Source organism: Antedon bifida, chromosome 9 (genome assembly GCF_963402885.1).
Source record: "Antedon bifida chromosome 9, ecAntBifi1.1, whole genome shotgun sequence".
In the NCBI taxonomy this organism is placed as follows: Eukaryota; Metazoa; Echinodermata; class Crinoidea; order Comatulida; family Antedonidae; genus Antedon; species Antedon bifida.
Genome location: NC_136234.1, coordinates 15,791,359 through 15,807,418, shown reverse-complemented (window position 1 = coordinate 15,807,418; position 16,060 = coordinate 15,791,359). Strand labels below are relative to the sequence as shown.

General features: G+C 32.7%; 1 long non-coding RNA gene across 1 annotated transcript in view; it reads left to right on the top strand.

The window, feature by feature from the left end:
- Positions 1 to 200: 200 nt before the first annotated feature.
- The window catches only part of LOC144852842 (uncharacterized), a 137,178-nt gene continuing 121,318 nt past the window's right edge, over positions 201 to 16,060 (top strand). The window contains exons 1-3 of the long non-coding RNA XR_013614347.1: positions 201 to 453; positions 2,064 to 2,783; positions 2,815 to 3,497. This is a non-coding gene — a long non-coding RNA (uncharacterized LOC144852842). The remainder of the gene's footprint in view (positions 454 to 2,063; positions 2,784 to 2,814; positions 3,498 to 16,060) is intronic.

The window sequence follows — 16,060 nt, the reverse complement described above, 5'->3', positions numbered from 1 at the left end:
GATAAGTAAGTATATACAATGTAATTAGCATGATATATAATGCATTGAAAACAAAATTATAGTAAGTTTCATTTACAAATAAAATCATTGACATAAAAATGTATAATATATATTAAATCATACCAAAAAAAAGGTCTTTTTTAGAATATTAAATTATTGTTGTTAAATAATTCCAAAGAAATATTCAAGTTAACAAAACATCTACTTATTTAATCATTGAACATTCTACTTAGTTTGGAGTATTTTGAATATATTTTGGGACCATGAGTATTGATTGATCTTTAATTTGCGCTTTTACAACTTGAAGTTCAATATGGCCCTTTCAGATTGCTAGAAAAAGTCCAGAGTAGGCGTAAAGCACACACACACACACCAGAGAGACAAATAGTGTGCATAAACTCCAGAGTTTTCTTAGGCAATGTGAAAGAGACTGTGTATGTGTGTGTGTTGACTGTGTATCACCGTGAAGTCTATTTAGTTATCCGCTTGGTATACCAAGCGGATAACTCCTTGTAATTGTATGAGATCAATATTTTTTTTCTGTATTATTCTTCTTTCCTTCCTTCCTTTTTGTGAGTCGTGTTCCTCTAAAATGTGTAAACATAACATTTCATAACTTTGACAACATATGGGCATTTACGTGAAGTTGTGCACCTCCTATTTTTGAATGACGTCATAGTTGCGCAACGTGACTTATGCGCAATTTTATGAATTTCAATGATTGATCATAGATTAAAAACCAAAAGTCATTTAGTATTGACACTTTGACAAAATTTAAGTCATATCAGGGGCAAACTTTCTACGGATTAAAAATGGCATGTTTGACAAGAAGTTACGCGCGCACGCGCATTTAAAATTTCAAAATGCGCAAAATTAATTTCTAATCAACTTTTTACGCGTTTCTTGTCATTTTGAGCATGTCAAAAATTCCCACGGGCGCGCAATTTTTTATGCGCGCGGTGCGCACATAGCGTTAAAAACATATTTTTTTCTCTTGAATTATATTTTTCAAGCCTTTCCCAGTGATTTTGAAAACAATTTAGACCTTTTCCAGTTTAAATAACGCCATACGAACACGTTGAATTAGACAATTCGCGCGCGTTTTTTATGAAAAAGCTTAAAAAATCGTCAAAATTATGTCTTTTTTTAAACAGTCATAGTTTCTAAAGTAAACCGTTAACCGTTTATTTTTATTACAAAATCTAGAAGTTGATGAGTTGTAGATATCGGATCATGCATCAATAAGGCTAAAAAAACATTGTGACGTCATCGTATGGCCACACGAATGTAAAATATAGGATTTTTGTCTCTTTCGTTATTGCTCATCACATTCAATGGAGCGCATCGCGCTTATCTGTATTCCTTTTTCTCCTACATTTATATATTGTGTAGGTCAATCAACTTTCTTTAGCATGAGATAAAAATATTTTAATTTTTATGACGTCATCATGCCTAAAAATTTTAATTACGTGGGTCATTAATTTCATCTTTACAGTAAATTTTAATCTGTAATAGCTCGTAAGAATAAAATGTGATAATCACGATTAAAACGTTTTCTGGAAGCTATTGGATTGTAGATACGAATTCATGTAAACATTTTGCCAATCGGATGTTGTGACGTCATCATATGGCCAGTTGAATAAAAAAAGTCGTATTTTCATATTTTGCGTAATAGTTCATCACATTTAAAAGGGTGCGCATCTATATTTTACGTATTCAAATTTCTTCTACACGTTAATATGTTGTTCCTGAGATAATTTCCTTCTGAAATTGCTATCTAAGTGTTTCATTTTGATACCGTCGCCATGTTAAAAATTGGAATAAATGGCGGGTCCCGTAATTTCACCTATTCTACACTGTATGTAATATGTATACAGCTTATACTGTTTGCATGTATATACTATATGACACAAAATTCAGCACTAACAGCATGTCATATTCTTCAGTTCTTGTCATAATGCCATAATCTTTATCTGTGTGCAATATTCCAACGTATGACGTGCACGTGGCGTTTGTCGTGGTGCGGATAACTAACTCGTCAAAGTGACGAGTTTCATGTCTAGTTATATATTTGTTATTTCAAATAATTATGTAATTGTATTAGTAATAGTAGTGTAGTATAATTGTTTATCATTATTGTAGGAAAAGTTCTAAAAGCATGAATGCTCTTATATATTCAGTTGTCGGTATATAGCTACCAGCTAAAACAATAGTGTTTTGATATCATTGTTGTTCATACATAATCATGTGCTGAGTCAGTTTATCATCTATTTTCATTATTCCGCTATGATTCATAGCTCCATTATAACTTCTTCTTAACGCTGCAGTCAACATTGTATTTCTATTAATATGGATTAAACTTACATTACAGTAAATAATCTACTGTATATGATGATATGATATTATTTTCTGTATTAATATCTCAATAATAACAATCATGATGTCTTGCTTGGTGAATTACCCCAGAGATGGATCCAGAATTTCTAAATAGGGGAAATCCAAGGTATAAAATTGTAAAATGAAATTAGTGTTTTATCTTTTGCATTGAAATTTTAAAATGTTGAAGGCCCTGCTGAGTGGATCCTCCCCCTCCCCACTCGGATCCCCTATGTACCTTAAGTAATCCCTGGCCAGAATATCTTTTGTGGCCAAAAATGGAACTACAAGCTTCATAACAAGATAATAGATTAAAATTTACAATTTTGAAAATGAAATGATCATGAATTTAAAGGCACAAAAGATATTTAAATTACTATGGATTATATAGTAAAAACTTTGTAAAGGCCTTGGAAATAAATTAATAAATCTCTTAAGTGACAGCAGCAGTTGACACCTATACACAAGATGGACATGTCAATTGTCCATAAATTGAGATTTTATCATGTTATAAATAAGTTCTATTGTGTATTTAGATGTTTTCAATGACATAGTGTATTATACAATGTGCAGTGCTAAACTACAGGGTAGTGCTACAATATTAATACAGTAGTCTGTAAAAATATATATAAAAAAAATAGTTCATAATTTCATTTTAACTGTCAAAAGGAGAGTGCTACCCATTCAATGGCGGATCCAGGATTTTGAAATAGGAAGGGCTGAGGGCCTAAAAATCCACTATGCCCCTAGATCCACCCCTGAATGGTACTCTTGGTACTCAGACCGCACTCAGTTTTGAGGTTAAAGGGTGTGTATGTCTATGTTAGTAGGCCTACAGAAGAATAAATAAGATTAATTTTTCTGTTACTGGTGATATTAAAAAGGTAATGAATAAGACTTTATCACTCTGCTCTAATACACATCATTGATTTATTCCAAATTTTCACAAACATTTATTTTAAGTAGGTGTTGTGTAGCATTGTTGTCTCAAATGGTTATTACCATGGTTACGCTGATGGGTTGTCATGGATTTTAGTGCAATAGAGCTACTCATAAAGATATTCCTGGTAAATTGCTCAAAAAATATATGTTCTATCGAAGATTAAATTATTATATCAGTGGTTTAACATTGTATATTTGTATTCTATATTTTATTGACTGTTTAACATCTTATATTTGACAAAACCAATTTTGTGTAATGTCTTAGATGTGCAAAAGTTTAATTATTCTATTAAAGAGAAAAATATTCCTTTTCTTTAAAAAGGGCATGTTTCCATACACGTATTGTAGAATTTGGGTAAGATTAATCAAAATTTCCTATCTTATCAGACAGTTGGATGAAATAACAATTAATCCAAATAGTGAACATTTATGTGACATTGAACTGTATAGAGATGATACTCCTGCATGATATCTTACCCATTTAAAGGAGAACCTTCAATAGCGCACTCAAACTACATTTATGGAGTACTTTACATTACAGGAAATTTTAATTGGACCTAGGTGGTCAGCATCATTGTCCTAGTAAGTAGTAATACCTAGTATATTTTGGACGACTTGGTGTTGGGGTACAGTTCGATGACTGTACTAGTAAATAAATATGAATGCACAAGATGAGACTACTACAGTCAATAAGCATGCACGGGATGAAACATATATGCATGTACGGGATAAGACTACAGTCAATATGCATGCACGGGATGGGACATATATGAATGCACGGGATGAGACTACTACAGTCAATAAGCATGCACGGGATGGAACATATATGCATGTACGGGATAAGACTATAGTCAATATGCATGCACGGGATGGGACATATATGAATGCACGGGATGAGACTACTACAGTCAATAAGCATGCACGGGATGGAACATATATGCATGTACGGGATAAGACTACAGTCAATATGCATGCACAGGATGGGACATATATGCATGTACGGGATATGACTATACAGTCAATATGCATGCACGGGATGGGACATATATGCATGTACGGGATAAGACTACAGTCAATATGCATGCATGGGATGGGACATATATGCATGTACGGGATAAGGCAGTCAATATGCATGCACAGGATGGGAGATAAATGTACGGGATAAGACTACAATCAATATGCATGCACAAGATGGGACATATATGCATGTACGGGATAAGACTACAGTCAATATGCATGCACAAGATGGGACATGCATGTACAGGATAAGACTACAGCAAATATGCATGGGGTGGTGAGACACCAGTAAATATGCATGGGGTGGTGAGACACCAGTATTCATGGGGTGGTGAGACACCAGTATGCATGGGGTGGTGAGACACCAGTAAATATGCATGGGGTGGTGAGACACCAGTAAATACACCAGTATTCATGGCGTGGTGAGACACCAGTATGCATGGCGTGGTGAGACACCAGTATGCATGGCGTGGTGAGACACCAGTATGCATGGCGTGGTAAGACACCAGTTTAAAATATGCATGGCGTGGTGAGACACCAGTATTCATGGCGTGGTGAGACACCAGTATGCATGGCGTGGTGAGACACCAGTATGCATGGGGTGGTGAGACACCAGTATTCATGGCGTGGTGAGACACCAGTATGCATGGGGTGGTGAGACACCAGTATGCATGGCGTGGTGAGACACCAGTATGCATGGCGTGGTGAGACACCAGTATTCATGGCGTGGTGAGACACCAGTATGCATGGGGTGGTGAGACACCAGTATTCATGGTGTGGTGAGACACCAGTTTAAAATATGCATGGGGTGGTGAGACACCAGTATGCATGGGGTGGTGAGACACCAGTATGCATGGGGTGGTGAGACACCAGTATGCATGGCGTGGTGAGACACCAGTAAATATGCATGGGGTGGTGAGACACCAGTAAATATGCGTGGGGTGGTGAGACACCAGGATTAGTATACAGTAAATTTACATCTGCAAGGAATGTTCGTTACTAGGCCTATGTGATTAAAGCTCATAACTTATAAGATATCTGTTAACCCTAGAACTTGATAAGCAGTATCAAATAAATAGAGGGACACACAAATATTTGGTAGAAAGATATTGTACATACCTACATGTGAATTTGGTTTGTTTATTTATGAAGATCTACTTGACTGAAATCTAAATAGATTATAGCAACTGTTGACAATGACAAGCTTTTGGGGAAAACACTCAAAAAAGTAAAAACCAATATCAACTCTTAAAAATTTCTGTTGAATTTTTCAAATATTAATAGCAGGCCTATATTTAAAAAAAGAACAAAAAAGTTACAAATGAATCACAATCCTTTTGGTGCAGTACCCGCTGCTTACTTGGGCTCGAATCTAACACCTAGGCATCAGCACTCCTTGGTGGTCTAGAAGGTATGGCCGCCAGGCTAGTAATCTGGAGGAAGGGGTTCGAGTCCCACTCGAGAATTACTCGCAAATTCTCAATGTACTTTGTTTTATAATATATATTCAGACAAACATCTGACCAACTACAATATTATTTAGTCAAATTAACACTGTTACAAATACCATAGTTTAAATATTTAATAGATTTGTTCAACATGTATAAATGTGATATTGTAGTGTAGGGAATTTGCATTCATTTAAAATGCCTTCCATAGACAACTTCTGGTTTCAGTTGGGTGCATCAGGTCACGGATGAGTGCTTCTGGTATATAAGTGTTCACCTGCCGACTAGCGATGCTGCCGGCCAGGTACGCTACAGTATTTATCTAGGTTATCTGTATTTATGTTATTCAACTACCAGTAGTACCAAAACATGACTTTTTGCTATTTTCCCTGAGGGCTTCTATGAACTTTAACCTTTGTGAAATTAAATTACATTGACCATCAATGGAGCATTGTGTTTGCAAACATTTTCTTCCCCCTTCCTGATGATAAAACAATCTTCTTACAAACTATTTAAGCGAAATCATTATTTTTGTTGGTTTTTTGGCAAAAGTGAATAACTTGATTAAAACAACAAAATTAATATTCAAATTTAGGTGTTTTTTTTGTTGCATCTTTTTAATTTTCATTTTTTTGGGGAAAATACATCTTTTCATTAAGAAAAAAGAGAAATATAAAAAAAACCATAGCAGAATTAGTACTTCCTCCATGGAAAAACCGAGAATTTAATTTAGTAACTTTATTATTCCATCCATAAAAAATTATCAGCTAATTATAAATTTAACCAGGGGCCAATAATCTTATGGTTCAGTCCACACACCGTCCAGTCAAAATCAAAAAGCCAAATTCCATACACTTGATCTAGTTAATAATACACAATTGTTTGTATCCAGGTACTGGTATTCTTAAAAGGTTTTTTTTAACAGCTTAAAGGAGCCGACTTTGTTTATATAGGTGCTGTGGATTATCCTACTTTTATCACCCATTCAAAATCCCTCTTAGCTCAAGACCACTTTTAAAGCCTCAGAATAAGCCTTTATTATCATATAGGGTGTTTGAAATGGAAGAGATGGTATTAACAGTGTGTTAACTCCCTCGTAATAATAATAAAAGTATATTTTTATCATTGCAATCTTCTAATAGGAATACTATAATGGTTTAATATTTCTCTACAGTAAATAATACCACATTGCCTCAGGTAAAGGCATGGGCCTTGAACATAAAATGGGGTTAAGTTTGAAGGCCAAATTTCTAGTACTACCTGTAAATTAATGTTAAATTTGTTAGGAAAAAATATCTTGATTCTCTATACTACATCTGGTGCAAATTAAAAGATAGTCATTTTTTAAAGCTAAACCTTATTTATGCCTTGTGGTGTTTGTGGTGATTGGACCATTTTTAAAGACTTTTACTCCTGATCTTATTGGGTACAAAACATTCGTTTGTGCCAAAGCTTTTGAGGTGATCCCTGTATTGATTCCATATCCCAAGGTGATTATACTTTAAATTTATTATATTTGTGGTGCCACTGTGCTGCTCTCTGGAAAATTTAATATATAAAATTGATAACAAATTCACAGCCTATGTAGAAACAAAATTGTATTGTAGTTCTATTTATACAGAAAAGACTGCAGTTGAGATTTTTCTTTTAACTTATTAGTTGTGAAGATAATTATTTGGATGGTTCACTTTTATAAATGTGATATTGATTATATTTACAAGGTTTTACAAGGTTGGCATTAAAAAATTAAACAATATCGTTTCGTTTATTAGTATAGTAATTTTATCTGTGAAAAAACAGTAGGTTGTATATGAAATAATATAATAATAATTGCAATAATAACTGCAAAGATGTATGCTTTCGACAGTTTTCTCACATTGAGATACACAAACAAGTCCGAATAAATTAAACTGTAAACAGGTTCAATCAACCTATACTACCGGTATATATTCGGTTTTTTTTTAAATTTCTACTATACAATAGCTTTTCTTTTTTACCATAGTTCCATAGCATCTCTTCCAAGAAGAAGACATGGAGGTAATGCCAATATCACAATATCAAATGATCAGTGTAACCTATTTACCCATAACAAGTAAGAATTCCAACAATAAAGGAGGTTTGTCATTTTAATGACCTCCAAGTATTTATACCAAAATAGCCCCAGGCAAAGACAACCAAATAGTATGAGGCGCCAAATATTCACACACACAAATCTAAGCAAAAAAGTGTATTAATATAATAATTTAGCATTTTGCGCCTTGTAACCTGGAAAGGGTTGGATTCAAGTGACAGTTAAATATTCATAGGCTTTTGTAACTACCCCTGGGACCACAAATTATTCCATCATTTGGAGTTTGGTTGAGGAAAGGCCAATTCGACAGGTGGGTTAATAAACAAATATTCTACACATTTTTTCCTGGTCTTTAAACTGAAATGTTTTAAAGGGCTTGGGAAACCTGTTTTATGATACAGATGGAATGTTTGGGGGTAAAACTGAAACTATTTGCCAGCACCTTCATATCAGAATATTTTGACTGGTAACTTGAAAGTGTTCAGTTTTCAACTGTATTTCAGCCCGATTTTCCCAATTGTAAAAGTGTGATCTTTTATTTAGGTATCTGGAAAGGATTTCAATATTTTTCGTCGATGAATTTTAATAACAATGTTATGGTTTAAGTTTAGAGCACGTCTGAACAGTTACCATGGATGGACGCAAAGCAAGATCGTGTGCAATGCAAGCAAAATTTTGGAAATTATCTATCGCATCTTGATTAGTCTCCAAATTTTGTCTTGGGAAACAAGCTTTAAGAATATCATGAGAGAAATTGGCCTGGTAAAAAATCTTAAATAAAAGATAGAATTTTTTTTTTATCATTATTATCTTATTTTGTCAACCTACTTGCATTATTGACAAGTTTGCAAAACAATTTATGGTAGAAGCATTTTTTGTGGGTATTGAATGGTTTTAAAATGCACAATAAGCATTTCAACAAAATACTGTACACAAGTAAAACTTATTCAAATCTAGTGAACCTTACCTAAGTACTTGTTATGTTGTAATAGTGGTTTTAAACTCTATTTATAGATTTAAAATACCAATGATTCATTTGTATTTCAATTCCAAATTGAATTGTTGACTACACAAATTTGTATGCGTAACATTTTTAAAATTCTTTATATATGATTCTAGATATTTTTGCAAGTAATTACAATATTATCATAGCTTTATTAACTGGACGAATTTTAAAGTATTAAATAATGGGACATTGATATTGCAGAATACATAGGAATTTGAAAAAATAATGGGGCTTTAGTATTGCAGATTATAAGGAATTTGAACTATATAAAGTTAGCTTGTTATGTGCCACGCCTTCTTAAGCCTCAAACTTTCTCTTTTTTTATGATAAGAACTGGTATCTATTTTACTTTTTTTGGTCATTTTCACCTTGATTGACAGTGTAGCTTGGTATGTGCCACGCCCTATTAAGAACTGGTACATTTTCTGGGATTTTTATTTTGTCAGTTTTACTTTTAAAATCCACCATCTAATTGTTTTTTTGGTTTTTTTTAATTCAATTTTAGGCAAATTGCCAAGGATAACCACAAGTGAACTCAATTACTGTCCTTCTCTCAAAGGTGGCTCTCCTGTAATAAAACAATTAATACTGTGTGTACAGTAGGCCTACAGAGTGACCCATGATGGTATTAACCCATGTCTTAATCAAACAGTTCCAAGTTTCTGTCCATCCAATGATATTAAATAAAATAGCCGAAAGTCAGTATTTTATTATTTAGATTTAAAAACTTATGTGAAAAGTTTGTTTTAATCCATAAGCACATTTTTTAGAAGTTCCCTGAATGGTTCTTCAGCTACTGGACTCCCCTCTAATGTGTAGATAGCATCAGGTAACAACAAACTCAGGTAGAATCATCTTGTTATTATCTACAAAACTAGTAGTAGTTTAAAAATAACTAACAGATGTGAGTTCAAAATGAAATATTATTATTGTTCATTGTCAATATTTTTCAATTTACTGAGTAGCTAAGCTATTATAAATATATAATCTACTTCCATATTTTTTAATGCAAATAAAATATATTGATGGAGGTTAATTAATCAATTATATTGTCAACCTCAAAATGACGTTCTTATTTGTCTATTTTATTTTTTACTTTAGTATTCAGGTATTATAATTACTATATAACTCCTCCTTTGATACCCCCCAGGGGACACCCATATTAAGGGGATAAATTCTTATGAAATGAACGAAGGGAAATAATGTTTTAACACTAAACAGCCACTCTCTTTCAGGGGACACGCCTATTAAGGGGACACTTCGTTTGGTCATGAAAGTGTCTCCTGAAAATGGATTGTACTACAAAAACAGGCCAATACTATAACTTTGCCTGGCTATTAGTATTATATCGTTACTCAAATTTCATTACAGTCTTTTTAATATTTAATATTGCAGGTTTATTTGTCAAAAAAAAAATGAACAATGCCACAACTAGCCGGAAACATTTAACAATACAAACTTAAAACTTCCTAAGAATATATATGAATATATGTAAAAAAAGAATTAAAATTAAAAATTTGACCAATAATTTCAGTGTTTTAATAAAGCAGTTACTTTATGATACTGAAGTGAATGTGATACAAATTATCAAAATGTATTGAAAAATCCATGTATATCCTGGCAACTATCATGGAAACTGTTAAAGTTTTAATGATTAATGATATGAAGCCTGTTTATTTTAAGATTCCTTATATCATCCTAACTTGATAAAGCCACTTGTCAAAAAACACATTCTCTAACATTAATCACATGTTATGTTGAACCTCATAACAACTAACCCCAGTCTTATAAATCTTAGCTGCGATAGAAAATATTTTTCATAAAATATAGTAGTAGCACTAAATAAAAACATTATGGTATGGTTCTTTTTATAACAGGCAATGGGTTTAATAATCCTAAATAATCTAATTCTGCTTTTAAAACTTTACATGGCTTATTGTTTTTTAATAAATACTGTAATTTCTAAAATTAACTGTGTATGATTGTTCATATCAGTGTTTTTTTCAATTTTATGTCTATAGGCAGATGTGGCCAAGGATTACAAATAGTAAATTAATCACTGTCCTATCAGATAGGTGGTAATCCCCCTGATTAGAGAAAAGTTGGTTTGGTGGCAAGGCATGAATTACAAATTTGGCTGGGGACTGTTATAGACTCAATTCTACAGAAAATAGATGATTTTTTTAAGGGATGCTAACATTAATAACTTTATACCTATACCATACACAACATTGATTTGCAACTTATGATATAAAATATAACACAAGCTTAACTTACATAAATCTCAATACCCTGAAATTGATTTACCCCTTCTGATATATAAAATAACACAAAATTAACTTACATAAATTTTAAATATGATATTGAAACTTCTGTCTGATTTTATCACTAAGATAATTGCTTTAGAAAAATAATACAGTATAATAATTTGTTTTATCATTTGATTAATATTCTTGATTTCCAGTCAAACAACTAATTATGTAAATCTTACTATATACTAAAATATGAAATCGGAAAAATGTATGGCATTGATAAGTGACTATAGGTTACAAATTGATAATGATATCATTTTCAACTGCATTGGTTAGAAGGAATTTTAATTTGTACTGTGTTAATTTGATAGGTATCGATCTTTGATTAGTGTCTGTCACGCTTGATTTAGTAAATTAACGTCCTATGTGATGCAGTGTTTACATTGAAACTGGTTTCAGTTTGTTCTGCTTTTATTAAAGCTCTGTCTACACTAACTTTATGTGACAAAAAAATGTGATGCGCCCATATATGGACATAAATTCAATATGTGATATCACTACCATATTTGGGCATATCACTGCCATATTTGGGCACATCACACTTTTTTTGTCAAACTAGTTTGATAGTGTAACATTTAATTCTTGGAAGATTCATTACCCAAATCAAATTACGTCAGTATGTCTTTTATTTTTATTTCACATCAATTTTTTAATATGATGAGAATAGATTCTGGATCATATTGTGTTTTCTATTGGTTTGTAAGTTGTCCAGCTACTGGGTCAGAACCAGGATTTGAACCAATGACCTTGGTATTTGTAAGCAAGTAAATTAAAAATGAAATCAACCACCCTAAACAAAGATGTCTTTCTACAATCTGCACTTTTTTCCTAGTAGTTTTCTAGGGTGAAAATTTCCCCTAATAATAATAACACATCAAATGATTCCGATAACAGATAACATCAAAGCAATTGAAAGGATCAAAATTCTATCATTTGATTGGCTCATGCTAAGATGTCATTCTCGTATAGCTTATTTATATTGACTTAACGGCATGAGACAAATTTACACTAACAATATTTTGTGTTTTTTGACAGAGAGCTGCCTTTCTTGATTTATATTGAATATTCTGTGTAAGTAATCAATATATTCAGTTCACACCATTGAATGAATAACTTTCACAAACTGTAAATCAGAAACTGTTGATATTGTTTTTAGTAGTGCCCCATTCAGTTGTATCTTTTCAGGTCGAATGTTTTTAGAAACTATATAAGAGGTGGAATTCCCAAAATTGTTGAAAAAATCTGCAAATAAAATTCTTTTTCTAAACCAAAAATTAGCGAAACCCCAAACCTTGACAGTTTCGCTGTACTGTATGTCATTAAATGTTAATTTTTGGTTTTCAAAAAGAATATCAATTTATATCTAAAATACAGATGAACATTTTTAATCATACTGTACTTCAGTGTGTGTTTATTTTATAAGTGTAAAGGAAGATGAAAGCAGTTAATGGATTTTGGTCAATGACTGTACTTATGACAATAAAATAAAGTTGAAGTTGAATTAAAACTTAATGCACTTTTACTTAAGAAGCTGGATCCACAAATTGCAGGCATTTTTTACAGCTTAATAACTGCTACAATAGCAACAATAGCATTAGTCATATAGTTCTGTTAAGCATTGACAACAGATTTGTGAAATTGGGAAATTGTGTAAGACACACTTCAACTAGAATGGTAAGGAATTTGTATGAATCAAAAGAAAAAAGTTGAATATCACTGTGAGGGACTCTAATAATAATCTTTAAACTGTTGAGTCGTCCCTCCTTCAAAATCTAAAATAAAAGAGTAACAATACTGTTTTAGTGGTACAGTAGCTTGGTGGTTAACATACATGAATTCCAATGTCAATGGCCCAGGGTTCAATACTGACCTAATGCCAGAGTTGATCATTGTTTCACTCCATTCTAAAGCTTGATAAAGTGAATCCATCCTGTTACTTGCTATTGGATGTGCATGAAATAAATAGCGTACAATTAAAACAATCTAAGCCTGATTAATGCATAATATTAATTGTGTTAGGAAAGGGGTGTGGTAGAAGAGAAATTTTTGCTCATCTAATTCTAGTGAAAATAGTGTATAAAATGTGTTTTTATTTGTGTGTTATTGATTGCAACACTAACAGGAAGAGACACAGGATGCTGAAAATCAGATGAATACCTTTACATCCAGTTGCCATGATGATGGTAAATGATGCTTGTTGATAAATTGAGTTCATTGTTCATTATGTGCAATGGAAACAAAAATTGGCAAAGTATTTAAATTTATCCAACAGCAGAGGCATTACGTAGGGGGAAAATCCCCCTGATTTAGATTTTAGCAGTCCTAAGAGGCCCTCCAATGATGGGTAGTTGCATTGGTGTTGCTCTCTGGGGGCATGGGATTAACCAATGAGCACGCTCATAGAAGTTACATCACTAACCAACAAAGGCTCAAGCAAGAGGATGAGCATAAGAGGATGAAAAGTTAGAGTTGGTGCCAAATCATTTTGGATGGGTTACTAAAATCAATCTAGTAGAAGACAAAACTTAGGATAGGGTACAAAATGAGGTGAAAGGAAGTTACCAGCTCAATTGTGTTTCCAAGCAATATCTATTTTGCAACTGTTTTTTTTTTATCTTCCACCAAATGAGCTGCTACTATAACAAGTAAAATCAATAAATTATTATTTTTACTACCCAAGAAGATTTAAGCATAGCCAAATTTAATAAGTTTGTACTCAAACAGAGTCGGTTTGTTGAGAGATGCCAAGAGGATTGGGTCCCTTTAGATACACTACAAATAATTGGCATTTTTCCCATAAAAATTTCCATCTATTGAACCTCACACAAAAAGGCATTGTAACCACAAATATGTTGGTATTTTACTATTTCTTTTGCCATCAGTTATTTAAAAAAGAATTTTTGCCTTTCTATTTACATTGAAAACAAAAATAAATAAGTTTAAAATTGTATCAAATTCTTTAACGAACAATACTTGTAATGAGGGCAAATATTTGATATCTGGTAATTTTGAGAGTACAGTGTTCCGCAAGTTGATACTATATTTACACTTTAGTACTGATGACTCTATTATATAAACTTTGCTATATCTTGGTTTTTGCAATTACATGGTACTTTATTGATCAGGTATAGTTTTGGGGGCCTGTGCACAATCAACGTTTTATGAAGATAAAATAATTATTTCTAAAAACATTTTTTTTAAAGCATCTATATTATCATGGATAAAGATAAACTACTTACGCAGTTAAATTCACGCATTTCAAAAGATTTTTCGGTATCACTATAATATAATCATTTTTAAATCGTGATTTATATTCAAGGTTTTAGCACTGATGGGTTAATATTGGCAAGGCTCTATTATCAATGCTTACAACAAATGGGCTATTCATTTTCAATAATTTGATTTAACATAAGCCTGATATTCTCAATTTACTTTTCAATAAACCAATTAAATCCAAACCAATTATGGTCAGATGACAAGATTGAAATGCAATGTTGTTACCAAGTGAGAAGGATGTTTATATTACTGCAGTAATGAATGATGTGTAGATACCTTTATAAAATTAGAGTTTACACGTTAATCATATTTTGTTACTGCACGCATTGATACAAATGGGATATTAAAATGACGGGAATATTTTACTGGGAAAGATCAAACAAACAAAAACTTGAAGAGAGCAAAATATAAAACAATGAGACAGGGTTTACCTAAGTGTTATAAAAAGAATTAACAATTTGGGAAACCCTCTATGGCCATAAGATGGTGGGGGTGTGGGGGAAGGTATCGTTAGTAATAAGCAACTGAAGTCTTATTTGTTTAAAATTCGATAAACAATGTACAGTTCAATAAGTTCAATAATGCATTATAATATGACTAATTAAATAGTGACTAAGTATTGAGGGTTAAATTTGAATTTGGGAATTTCTTTTTAAAAACTTTACAACAAGTTACCTTTTACATTTTCGTTCTTCTTTTCATGAACTAACAAAAACCGTTACTAACAAGTCTTAGTTAAAGCATGGTGTTACGCATTCTCTCTCCTGTGAATTGATCGAATGTGCTTGCTGATGTTGGTACAGTAGGCCTATTCTGAAAAAAAATATATAAAAGCTAGGAAACATTCCTAAGCTTGTAACGGTAAGTAAGCCTTTTATTTTCACATTAAAATATCATGAAAAATCATGTTGAAATGCTTTGTTGTAGGCCTACTAGGCCTACTGTGGACTGGATTGCAGTACCGGTAATAAAGTACAGTATAAAACTAGTCCTATACTAAAACGAGGTTTTGCACAGTATAGGGAGCCTAGGTGCTTCTCACCCCACAGTAGACTGCCCATGGCCCGGTTCCTGATTGCATGTAGGATGGCCTAGCCTAGTCATAAATTACAGTAAGATTTTATATGATTGTACTGTTTTAATGATATCTAGCTATACGTAGATCAAACTTCACGATGTTTTGAAGTCAGAAAAGCAATTAAATGTGTAAGTTTAATTCAATAATTGGTTTAATTTAAACTTACAATATCATTTTCACGGGACGATCGTCGCACGTGAAGCGATGCTGATGCCACCTCTCTGTATGTGCCACCACATTTCCCCCACACACGTCACGGTGGTTGCGAAGGAATTTTTGATGGATGTTTGATGCGGATTGGTCAGTAGTTCGAGCGCGGGAACGGATTATTGTCTGATTTTAAAAATATGAATAATAATGACGATTACCCACGTGCAAATTGTTGCGTAATTGTTCTTTCACTATGCTCGGCGCTCCAAAGAAAAAAGCAAATATATGAGTAAAATTAATTTAAGCCTGAAATACATTTTTATATTTTTTTATTATACTTTAAAGGCGGCAATTTATACAGCATATTACCGTATTCCACTTTTT